We start from the raw sequence: 12378 nt of genomic DNA on the forward strand, positions 1-12378 counted from the left end.
ACATCTGTTTGGTCCTTCGTGGGGACACTTTGAGGAATGGAAGGAGGCGATCGTGGAGGGGCGGGGAGAGCCCTGGGCAAGTTGTGCCTGTAAAGTCTGTGGAGGCGACGCGCCCGCAGGGATGAGCGAGGAGAAAGTCTGGCGGTCCCGATAAATTCTAGAGAAACCGAGGACCGGAGGGGACTCCAACGAAGCCTGTGGGAGCCGGGAGTCGGCGCCGCTGAGCGGTGGCGCAGGTGGCCGGATGAGGCTGGAGGCTGAGCTGCGCGCACCTAGCAGCTAACGACACTGATGCCAGACGCCCGCCCTCCCTGGGGATCCCTCTCAACCCACAAAAAGGGGGCCTCTGAAAAGGGGTGACTCGTTTAGAGGAGCAGTGCATTGTCTCTCCAGACCCGGTACAGCCAGTTTCCCGTGTGGGGCAGTAGCGGTTTGGCTCCCATAGACTTGTACCCTTCCGTGTAGCATGAAGTGCTGTGGGAATTGCTGGGCAAGACTCCTGAAGGGACTTTTCCTCCGCTTGCTCCTGTAACCTTCTTTGAATGTGTGTGGAAGCTTACTTCTCCCAGGAAGAGCCTCCCTGTCCCAGCACTCGTTCACAGTCAGCCTGGTGGCGGAAGAAGGACAAGCCCACCTGCCATTGTGATTCCAGGGGATCTGTTTCCTTGTCTTTGTTCTGATTAGAGTTCACTTAAGCATCACACTTTCCTTCCTGGAAGTGTTCCCAATTTAATTAGACGTTCCCTCTTTCTCCCAGATACAGATCATTTTTGGACATGTTACTATAAAATTTTATTGATCTCAACATTGATCAATAAAATTTTATAGTACATGTCCAAAAATGATCTGTATCTGGGAAGTTTTACTTTTATTTATTTTGTTTTATTTTTTTAGACATGAAGACTTGTATGTGCTAAATAGCACTCTGCTGCTAGCTGTCTCCTCTCCAGTTTGACCCTTGGCTCTTTAAGAGCATCTTCTACTTTGGGTGAGGGCACACTAAGAGTCATGTGGACCCTGAAATTACTTTGGACCAACCAACAAAATTAATCCTGAGCCAGGAAAAAAAATAAAACCAATACAGCCTAGGTGTCCTGATTCCTCAACTAACAGACAGACAGACAGTGCGTTAGGGTTCATTCCAGTTTCTTTCTGGGATGCTGAGGTGCTATCATGAGAGGGATGGCTGGGCATCAAGATGGGACAAACATTTTGAAATCCCCATTATCTCATAGTTCTGGCATGACAGTTGGCACAGCTTCCTGCCTGCAGAGTTCCAAGTAGTGTGGTCAGAATTTATTTCACTTTCATAAGTGGCTTGTTCCGACTCAGTAGCCTCAGGATCTCTGGTAAATAAGGTGAAGCAGGTTGTCTTCATTGTCAAGGGAGGGGAAACATAACCCCCCTGGTCATTTTATTTCTGAAACTTTCCATGTTTATTGTGGGACTAACCATTAAATGTCATTTTAAAAAAATGCTAACACTTTGGACTTGGTAGTTATTATTTTAATTATTGTCTAGATGTTGTTCTTACAGATTGGTGGGTTCTTAAAATCCCCATGTCCCAGATTTCTATCACAGTTGTTATTACTGTTCTCTGCTTATTAGGGTAATGAGAAATGTTTCTAATAAAAGTGAAATTGAATTTTGGTGGAGGTGTGTTGAGGGATTTTTAATAGTGAGCATGCTGAAAATTTATTTCTAAGGACCAAAGGTTTGGTGTTTAGTTTCATTTGTACTTCTCAACACTGGTAGACTTGATGTGCAGGTTTTTGTTGTTGTTGTTTTAACTTCTATTTGTGTGTGTGTGTGGGGGGGGTGGTAATGGGGATTGAACGCAGGAGCTCTCTACCACTGAGGTACATCTCCAGATAGGGTCTCAGGAAGTTGACCATGCTGTCCTTTAACTTTTGATTCTTCTGCCTCAGCCTCCCAAGCAGCTGGGATTATAGGCAGAAGCCCCAGCACCTGGCAGAATTGATACTCTGCCTCCAATTAACTTCTGGAATGGTCACTCTTTGATCTTTAAAAAAAAAAAAAAAGAGTCTCCATTTTTTTAGATAATTGATCAGGGACCCTGTGCTAGTGACTGGAAATTTGAAGTAATTGGTCAGCATACTTAGGAGGCTTAACAATTTTAGCAATTCTTAATAGAAATGGTATCATTTTCTTTATGTCCAAATTCATACCCAGAGGTAGATTTCCTGTGACACTTTAAAAAGAAAAGATGAAAAAATAACTTAAGCTTGAGGTCCCTTCAGTGGCACCAGCCTCACCCAGCAATCCTTTGGGTGGCTTATGGCAGAGGGAGGCACAGCTCCATACACTCTTTTTAATATATCCCTTTTTTATAAGATAATCCTCTCTATGAACATATGCGGTTACTATTCAGATTTTGGACATTTATCCTCCAAACACATTTTTTAGGAATACAGTATAGGAAAGTTTAAATTATCCCTGTCCTAAAAGGAAGAACTGTCTCAAAGAGAGAGTTTGTCTGATTTTCTATAGTACGTGATTGACTAGAAGTACTTAAGAGATGGAGGGCTCTAAGTGACAGAATACCTGCTCTGAGTGTAGTGAATGGCCACATGGCTTTCCTGCCGTGGGGAGTTTACTGTGGCTAAATCCTGTGGTCTTCCCATAGGCAGTTCAGGATTTTGCCACCAGGTACATCAATAGAATGTGACTAGAGTTTGTTTCCATCAAACAAACTCAGCAGTCTCATAGTACTCAAGGCCATGTAGGAGATGCCACTCTGCAGGCACATGCTGCTGGTATCCTTGTCCAGGCAGAAGACCCTGATGGTGATGAGAAAATGGATGGAGCTTCCCTTAAGTGGATTTGAGGGGATGAGTTTTGTTGTCTGTTTTGTCTTCTGTGCTGACTAGAGGGAGTCATGGATGTCAAGGAAGCAGGTGGAGCTGTAGAACACAGTGGGGGAATGTCACTTGTGTTTTAAACCCTTTTATCTTAGGTGTGGGCAGGGGTGTTGTGAATGATTTTGTTGCTTGATTGGAGCAGATCAGGTAAAAAAGAGCCAAATATATAGATACTGTAGTTATTTATGGCTATGGTGTTGCCCAAGCATCTTAACCGCTGGCTAAGTTCTCCCTAAGATCTTGAGCATGTCACAAAATTGGAATCTTAGTTGGGAACAGTGTGACATGCCTGTAATCCCCGTGACTCGGGAGGTGGAGGCAGGAGGATCGCAAGTTCAAAGCCAGCCTCAGCATCTAAATGAGGCCCTAAGCTATTTAGCGAGACCCTGTCTCAAAATAAAACATAAAAAGGACTGCAGTTGTGGCTCAATGGTTAAGCGTCCCTGGGTTCAGTCCCTAGTATAAAAACCAAACCTAAAAAAATAAAAAAAAATGGAATCTTAGTTTACTCATCTATAAAGATGGGGATACCAAAAACATCTCTTTTCCAACACATGTGTTAAATGAGATGTAGACCAAAGACTGTTGTTTGTGTTGTGCTTTTAAATTAACCAACCTCTTCTTTGATCTTTATGAGTGGTACAAATGATAAGCAAGCTGTTTTTAAAGTTAACATTTAAATGCCAGCAATTGAGGAGCAAGTCATTTTTCATCCCTCAGACTGAGCCAGCAGCCTTGACTATGGAGCTTCTCCAGGCCTGACACCCCCCACCCCAGTCCTCTCCTATTGACCCCAGTGTATCTGGTGACATCCTCCCTTCCCCTAATTCTTTTCGTTTTTTATTTTTGGTGCTGGGGATTGAACACTCGGGGATCTCACTAAATTGCTGAGCCTGGCTTTGAACTTGGGATCCTCCTACCTCCTGAGTTGCTGGGATTACAGGCATGTACCACCATGTTCTCTGTTCTTCCCCTTATTCTTAAAGCAGTTGCATTTAAAGCAGTTATGGTAATTTCTTCCACTTTTCTTGCCCCCTATATGAACTTTCAGTGTTCGATATCATTCCTTATTAGGTAAATGGACCCCAGTTTTTAGGACTATAAACCTGTGCTTTAAGTTCATCAGTGACCCATGGTGTGATGGATGCCATTGTACTCTTCTTCCCATACTAGTGGGGATTTTCTGCAAGTTTTAGTAGCCAGGGATTTGCAAGTTGACTGTTTTCTAAATCAGGAATGTGGATTAAAATGTAAAGTAATAATTTGCCATGAAGGTTAAAATTTTTTTTTTTTTTTTTAAACTGGGGATTGAACCCAGGGGTGCTCTGCTGTTGAGCTATATCTCCAGCCCTTTTTATTTTATTTTGAGATAGAATCTCCCTAAATTACATGAGGCTGGCCTTGAACTTGTGATCCTCTTGCCTTAGCCTTTGACGTAGCTGGAATTACAGGTGTGTACCACTGTGCTGGGTTGAAGGCTGAAGTATAAAAGGTTATAAAAGGTTTTCGGAAGAATCTAAGAAACCTAGTCAATCCAGTCCACTTTGTCTTATCATTTGATTTCTGACAGATTTGCCTAGAATTTGTTCCTGGGATGGATGATCTTTTTTTTTTTTTTTTTTGGTAGTGCTGGGGATTAGAACCCAGGGCCTTGTATATATGCAAGGCAAGCACCCTACCAACTGAGCTATCTCCCCATCCGGAGGACGAATGATTTTGTAGCACCATGCTGAGGTGGCTGGACATAGCAGAAACACTGAGTTCATTCTTCAGCATTAGAAGTCATTCTTCAGAAAATAACACAGAAAAACTATCCTCCACTCTTGGCCCAAACCTCTTCACCAAGTGAAAGGATCCGGTCAGTGCTGTGGTCCTGGGCTAGGAGAAGCCTGTACATTTAACGAATTTCGTCCAATTGAAAAAGTAGCCAGGGATCTGCAGCGGTGTGATTGAAAAAGTAGAAAACCATAGCGCACAGCCTAGTTCGGGTGCCTCTGTGCAGAGTTTTCTTTTCAGTTAGTGTCAGGTGGGGGGAAATTCCCCCTCAAAATGTCTGTGGAAAGGGACTGTCTGGCTCAGGGCCAGCACTCCATTGTCTACACCCTGCGCCAGACACTTGGTTTCCTGGGAATCTCCGCTGTTTACTTGGATGTGTGGTTCTGTCACTCCCAGCGTCATCCAGGGAATCCTGAGCCCTGACACAAATGTCAGGATCACACCTTTGAGGAGCCTGGATTCTGGCTTTAAACCACCTGTCGTGGTGATGCCAAACGGAGCTTGACAACTTCCTGCCTCAAGGCACAAGCCTATAGTGGATCTTGAGTACTTCCCCACCAGCCCACGTGTGCTATCCTGGTAAGGAAATGCACCCTGGACAAAGTTCCCCAGGGGAATTCTCAAGTAAGCTAATAAATCCAGAATTGCCAGCCTTAGGTCTTGAGGGATTTCATATCTGGAACTCAGAGGCAATCCACAACAGGTCTCTGGATACTGCTGAGCTTTCTGACGTGTGAAAACCCTAAATTCCTCATCTGCTACCTGCAATTGGTGAGAAATTGAATGAATGTATGAAGATAGGTAATGCAGGTCCAGAAATATCAGCCTTCCTCCAAACTATGTAAAGACACATTATTGCTTTGCACATACTTTAGCAAGGAACTGGCTTAATGCATCGGGCTGCTATGACAAAATACCACAGACTGGATAGCTTAAAAACCACAGAAAGTTATGTCTCACAGTTCCCAAGGCTTGGAAAATGTAAGCTCTAGGCACTGGCAGGTTTGTTGTCTGGTGAGGGCCCACTTTCTGGTTCACAGGTGATACCTCATTGTGTCCTCAGTATAGAAGGGGTAAAGAATCTCTGCAGCCTTTTTTTTTTTTTTTTTTTAAATGAGGGCATTAACCCCAGTTTCTAGGTCTCTACTTATAAAACCTAATCACCTCCCAGGTTCCTCACCTTAATTCCGTCATTCAGACTACATTAGGGACCTTAAGACAGTACCTGGAGTTGGTTGGGTGTGGGCTTTAGAAATTTGCCAGGATTTCCAGGTTTTAGTCTTTTGTAGGTTAGAAAAAGAGGGACTTCACGTAACCAGAGTCCTGCTGTGTGCATGTGGCTGCCCCCATACCACACCAAGTTCCAGGGAGAGGGTGAAGGTGAGGGATCTTCAGGAGGCCATTCATGCCCATGGCCCATTCCTGAGGGTCTGTGGAGAGCCTGAGGGACTAGGACTGCGCTAGTGCTTCCTGTAGCAGAGACCCCAGTGGAACTTGCTAACCCCAAGGCAAGGGACAGGGGGACACTACCTGCCCTTCCTCCACCCTGCAGCTAGCTGCCAACTCCGTCTCCAATTCGAAGCTCTGCCAATGCCCGCCTGAGCCCGGCACCTGGGTGAAGTACAAGGAAGGCCAAACCACACTTTGCTGGCAGCAGTTAGCTGCCAGCTTTCAGCCCCTGTCCCAGTGCCTGTCCCAGTGCCTCTGATGGTGTCAGCCCACGTTATCATGACATCATGTCTTTGGAAGAACGCAGAAACCTACCTTATATGGAGCAGTGCCTCAGTCTTTTTTTTTTTTTGGTATAGTGTACAAACAGAGACAGATACAATACACCATTGTTTAGCTATTTTTATGTGAGGGTTTGGAGGAGTGATTTTCCCCAAAGGAACACATTTTAGTTTATATTCTAGAAAAGTCTAGTATTTAACAATCCTGAATTCAAAAGTTTTTTTTTTTTTTTTTGGCATGTGAATTAAAATCAAGGGTCTGAGTGCCATGTGCTGTGTGATTCCAAAGCTATATTTAGCTTGGCAAATTATTGTTTTGCATCAGAACATTTTTATCCTTGCAAAGGATAGCAGGAATTCCCCTCTGATACAATTACAGGTGAGCAGAATTCATTTGAGGAAGAAAATGAACAAACCCTACTGGCAACTTAGATCACATCCAAAGCACTGTGATAATTCCCATTTGGGATCATTTTTCCTTTAGAGGAAAGTTTGGATCAGGGTCAAGTGCAGCTCAGAGATGGCCCTGGAGAGCAGGAGGCCTTGCTTTTGCACGCATTCACAATGTGTACTTTGTTTTAAAATATTCTTTTCATCCTATGCTTCAGTACCAAAGCAATCCACAGCCTCCAAAGGATAACTGACGTTCTGGTGGGACCCGCACAGGGGTGTTGAGACAGGGGAAGGAAAAAGAGAAGTTATCAATTGAAATGGACTGAGTTTTCTCATGGGGGAGGAGCTATGGGGAAGGAAAAGGGAATAACAATTTTTTGAGTGCCAGATACCAACTTGGTTGCTTCCCCTCCACTGTCTTACATAATCTTCAAAATCACCATCATTTTTCAAGTGAGGATACTGAAGCACCCAGGGACTTCACGTAACCAGAGAGTCCTGCCGCTACTAAATAAATGTCAGGCCAGCTTTCCTACCTTGCTTCCTTCTTTTGCTAACCCAGTGCTGTAAGACCTTGCCACTCCAAGTTTGCTCCAGGATTCTGCAGTGTTTGTGTCACCAGCAATATGTTGAAACTAGAGAATCCTATCCTACTGACTCAGAATTTGCGTTTGAACAAAATTCCCAAGGATTCCTGTGCATGTTGGAGTGTCAGGAAACTCTGCTACCATGGCTTTGGAGGAAGGTTTGGCAGTTACCATTGTGAAAACTAGCCAAGCCACAGGCTGGACCTGAGAGATCGATCTGTCTCAGTGAGGGCAGGGATGGATAGAGATCAGGGGTGCAGCTAAATGTCCTACATGCCCAGAACAGCCTCTAAAATTTCTAGAGTGTTGAGAAACCCTGGTATAATTGTCTGTATCTAAAATTCACACTCTGTAGGTATGTTTTTGTAGCTTCCGATATATGCTAATCGCAGTAAGCAAATCTTAAATGAGATGATACAAATTGCAGTGCACAAGGCAAATGTGAATCTTTTTATTGGGACTCAGAGAGCAAAAGAACTTAGGTTGATGCAAGATTTCTGTTAGCTTACTTTTGAGAGTGTCTAGCTTTAGTACCAACCGTGCAGTAGAAATGTTTCTCTAGGCAAGTCCCGAGTGCCCATGATGCGGGTGCCACAAGAGGACACCCACCTCCGAAGCAGTCCTGCCTGGCACCCTTGTGTTGCTTTGTTTTACTCCTAAGACTTGCCCAGCCCTACCTTCAGCTCCCAGGCAGGTTGTGCCAGTCAGTGCGCCACCTGGAGGCCCGGGAGGAAGGAAAGAAAGTTCCAGGCTGGGCAAGGGAGGTGGCACACACCCTGTGACCTTCCTTTTTGCCCCCCAGGTCCCTGCTTCTCTATTCTTACTCAGATCCTTTGATTCCACCACCCTGGAGGCATCTCTGCCGCGGACACTTCGCCTGCCTTCCTTCTTCTTTTGCTTTAAAGCCTGGTCCAGAACATCTGGAACTATTTTCCCCTTCATCTCCCCTGCCCTTTAGCCTCCTCTTCTTCCTTTGGTGAGCTGAAAGTGAAACCAGGCTGCTTATTGTGTATTGAATGCAAAAAAAAAAAAAAAAAGTTTCAAAATGAAATTACATCCAATAAAGAATCTCAGTTGTTAACCCCCAGTTCTAAAAGCCCCCTTGAGAATTACCACAGATATCTCCACCTACTTTCTTGTTTTACTCTGATTAAACTTGCTTTACTTCAAGGTCCAGAATTCTAACACAAGAGTTGTTTCTTGTTCTTCTTGTGTGCTTCTGCTTTCTTTGATTGTTGTTATTATGAGGATCTTGTTTATTTTGTTTTATTTTATCTTATGGTAATGGGGATTGGACTCAGAGGTGCTCTACCACTGAGCCACATCCCCAGTCATTTTTATTTTGAGACAGAGTCTCACTAAGTTGCCCAGGCTGGCCTCAAACTTTCAATCCTCTTGCCTCAGCCTCCCAAATCACTAGGATTTCAGGCACATGCCACCTCACATAGCATGCTCACTACTTGGTACTGGGGATTGAACGCAGGGACACTCAAGCACTAAAAACACACCCCCAGGCCTGTTTTGTATTTTGAGACAGGGTCTCACTGAGTTGCTGAGCGCCTTGCTGTTGCTGAGGCTGGCTTTGAACTCACAATCCTCCTGTTTTAGCCTCCCAAGCTGCTGAGATCACAGGTGTGTACCACTGCACCTAGCTTTATTTTTGAGATAGGCTATCACTAAATTGGCCAGGCTGACCTTGAATTTTTGGATCCTCCTTCCTCAACCTCCTGAGTAGCTGGGATTACAGGCATGTGTACCCATACCCAGCTAAAATGTCAGTCTCAAAGGTATATAAATGACTGAAAGAAAACTGAAGGTCAGGGTGCCTGAGAGAGGGCCTGCTGTGCTATTTGTTATTGTAATCCATGCTTGAATGCTTGCTGTGGGCCAGGTACATCTTATGTTAGCCTCACAACCACTCTGGATTTGGGTAGGATTAACCCAAAACTTTAAAGATGAAGACATTGCCACCTGGAAAGGTGAGATGAATAGGTCAAGTCCAGGCTTATATTTCACCCTTAGTCTGGTTCTGTGCTGGATGAGAACAGGTGTAGAGACAGCTGTTAAGAGGAAGGAAGACAGACTGAACCAGGAGTTTTTGCCTCCAGTATGGTTGAGTTAATTCATTCTAACCGCCTGAATATCAGTTGCCCCTGGGGCTTAGTTTCTTAATTTGACTTTATGTATTTATTTTGTTTAGAACTGGGGATCCAACCCAGGGCCTGGCAGGTGCTAGGCAAGCTCTCTGCCACTTCTGCAAGGTCCATTGAACCCTCTTTGTCCCAAATGTCGCTTCTCAAAATCTGCCTGGAAAAATCATTATACAATGTCGCTTGCAAATACCAGTTCCTGAGGCTGAAGGGACAGTGCTTTCAAACCAAGCAGAGTCTGTAGGAAGAGAGGAAAAATAATACAATAGGGGGTACAATTTAGTGAAGCCTTGGCTTTTACCCCAGTTCATTTTTATCCACAGATTGTGATCAAATTTCTTTCAATGGGTGTAACTTGGACAAGAGTTACAAATTTCTCTATTTTTTAAGTGAGTTCAATCTTCCAGAGTAGATACTCTTTGGTTCAAGGTGAGTTTAGGTTGCTTCCTGATGATCATGAATATTTATTGAAAGTCAGGCCCTGTTGTGTGTGCCAGGTAAGGATGGTCACCTTTAACCCCTGTGACAACCTCAGAGGGAGAAACCATTATAATTTTTATTGTTACAGATGGAAGACATTGAGGACAGAAGTTTAGGACCAGGGGACATAGCTAGTTTGGAAAGCCAGGATTTGAATCCCTTAGTCTGGCTTTTTTATATATTGTCTACATAATTACCCTCTTCATTCTGCCCTCTTGCTGCTTAATATAGGCAAAGCTTGCCCTTCCTTCCTTCCTTCTTTCCTTCCTTCCTTCCTTCCTTCCTTCCTTCCTTCCTTCCTTCCTTCCTTCCTTCCTTTTTTTCTCTGTGCTGGGGATTGAACCCAGGGCCTTTGTGCATGCAAGGCAAGCACTCTACCAACTGAGCTATATCCCAGCCCACCCTTTCCTTTTACTGTGGCTGGAGGTGTGAATCTCTGTCTATAAACAAAAACTACACTCAGAACCAAACCACACGGCATTTAATAATTTATCTAAATTAATTTTGTCTCTTTTGGGAGTTTGAGGCAGGAGGATTGCAAGTTGAAGGCTAGCCTTAGCAACTTAGTGAGGCCCTAAGCAACTTAACCTGTCTCAAAATAAAAAAAAATAAAAAGAGCTGCAAGAATAGCTCAGTGGCAAAGCATCTCAGAGTTAATACCCAGTACCAAAAAAATAAAAATTAAAAAAGTTTAATTTTTGTCTCTAAGCCTTGAAGGTGTCCAACTAACAGAAAATTTAACCTGAGTAACTTTAAAAACACAACAACCTTGCAAGTATATTCAGGACCTGAGGTTTTGGAAGGTGTGCCGTTGAGAGAGGGGGCATCCATCACCGGTTTGCTGTCCAGCCCTTGATGTGTTAGCTGGCTAGGGTTGTCAGAGCAAAGTGCCACAGCCTGGGTGGCTCACAGAGGCTAGAATACCAAGATCAAGGTATTGGCAGGGCTGGTTCCTTTTCAGGGCTGTGAGGAAAGGATCTGTCTCAGGTCTTTCTCTTTGTCTTTCCTCTGTGTAAGGCTGTGTCCAAAAGTCCTCTTGTTGGAACAACACCAGTCACTTACCAGGCCCACCCCAAAGATCTCATTGGCCTCACAAGACTTGGGCTACTGTCATGTATAACTAAAAAGAACAAATTAAGAAATTTTTAAAAAGACAGTAGAATGAATCGGACATAACTTTCCTGTGTTCATGTATGAATACACAACCAGTGTAACTCCACAACATGTATAACCACAGAGTGGGAAGTTATATTCCATGTATATGTAGTGTGTCAAAATACATTCTACTGTCATGTATAACTAAGAAGAACACATTGAAAAAAAAAAAACTACAACATAAGACTTGGGGACCAGCCGAGGTACCGGGTTCATCCCATAACACATGTCTACATTGCCTTGGCCTCCTTCTGTCCACATGGTCAAGTTTGAGGCTCTCTGCTAGCCCTTGCAGATGTGGGTCAAGACGTTGGACTCCTTGGGAGGTCTGGGGACCTGGAGCCTAGGCCTCCTCTTTGAAGTCTTGCCAGTTCTCTTAGGAGCCTTCAGGGAACAGGGACAAACACCCTCTAGAACACCCTGCATAATTTCATTGGTGGCTTAGATTTTTCATGAAAGCCAGGAAGAACCTGGATTCCTGGATATCAGAGCCCAGAAGTGAGCAGTCAGCAACTGAGCTGCCTATCTAAGGAGGAAGAAGGTGGAAGTAAAGTGAAGGAAGATGATGTTTATGATAAAAACAACAGCAACAACAGCTCAGGACAATAATTTTTGAAAGCCAAAGGAGAAAAGTCAGCTCAGTCCTCCAGTGGTGAAGGGCCTGTCTTGCCTGATCCCTGAGCCCAACCTAGGTCTGGAACACAGTGGCCCTTGAATGCCCTGTGGTGGTTGGCTGAGGGTATCTGAGGGTCCAAGTGGTCCATTCACTTGAAGAGCATCCAGTGGGACAAGGCTGGGTGGTGGGTGGTGTGTCCTCAGTGGAGGCTGTGATGTGTAGGAAAGGACCTGGGGGAAGGGTTGCTTCCTGCGAGGCAGCTCTGACCCTGGGGCTGGGGCAGTTCCTTCTTTACCACACCCATCATCCAAGGAATCCCAAGCTGTTCTGGCTCAGCCCTGTCAGGGTGGAAGCAACCCCTCCCCATATATAGTTTTACCACAGTGACTCCAGGATAAGGGACATGGTGGATGCCTGGACTTGTCTTCTGCTATTCCGAGAGCTAGATATGGGAGCCCCCACACAGGACGGGCTTGAGGTTCCAAAGATGTACTTTTCTTGGAGTTTGATGTTTCCTCTTGCTTCCATGGCTGTTGGAAAGGGCATATCCGGAGAGTGACATGTGGATTGCGCTGCTGTGAGTGAGCACAGCAGTGACAGCCTCTAATA

The 12378-nt window shown here is 44.6% G+C and overlaps 1 protein-coding gene across 2 annotated transcripts in view; it reads left to right on the forward strand.

Moving 5' to 3' along the window:
• The window catches only part of Palm2akap2 (PALM2 and AKAP2 fusion), a 334047-nt gene that overhangs the window by 227337 nt on the left and 94332 nt on the right, over positions 1-12378 (forward strand). The window lies entirely within an intron of this gene.

The sequence above is a fragment of the Urocitellus parryii genome, chromosome 4 (genome assembly GCF_045843805.1).
Source record: "Urocitellus parryii isolate mUroPar1 chromosome 4, mUroPar1.hap1, whole genome shotgun sequence".
NCBI classification, from domain to species: Eukaryota; Metazoa; Chordata; class Mammalia; order Rodentia; family Sciuridae; genus Urocitellus; species Urocitellus parryii.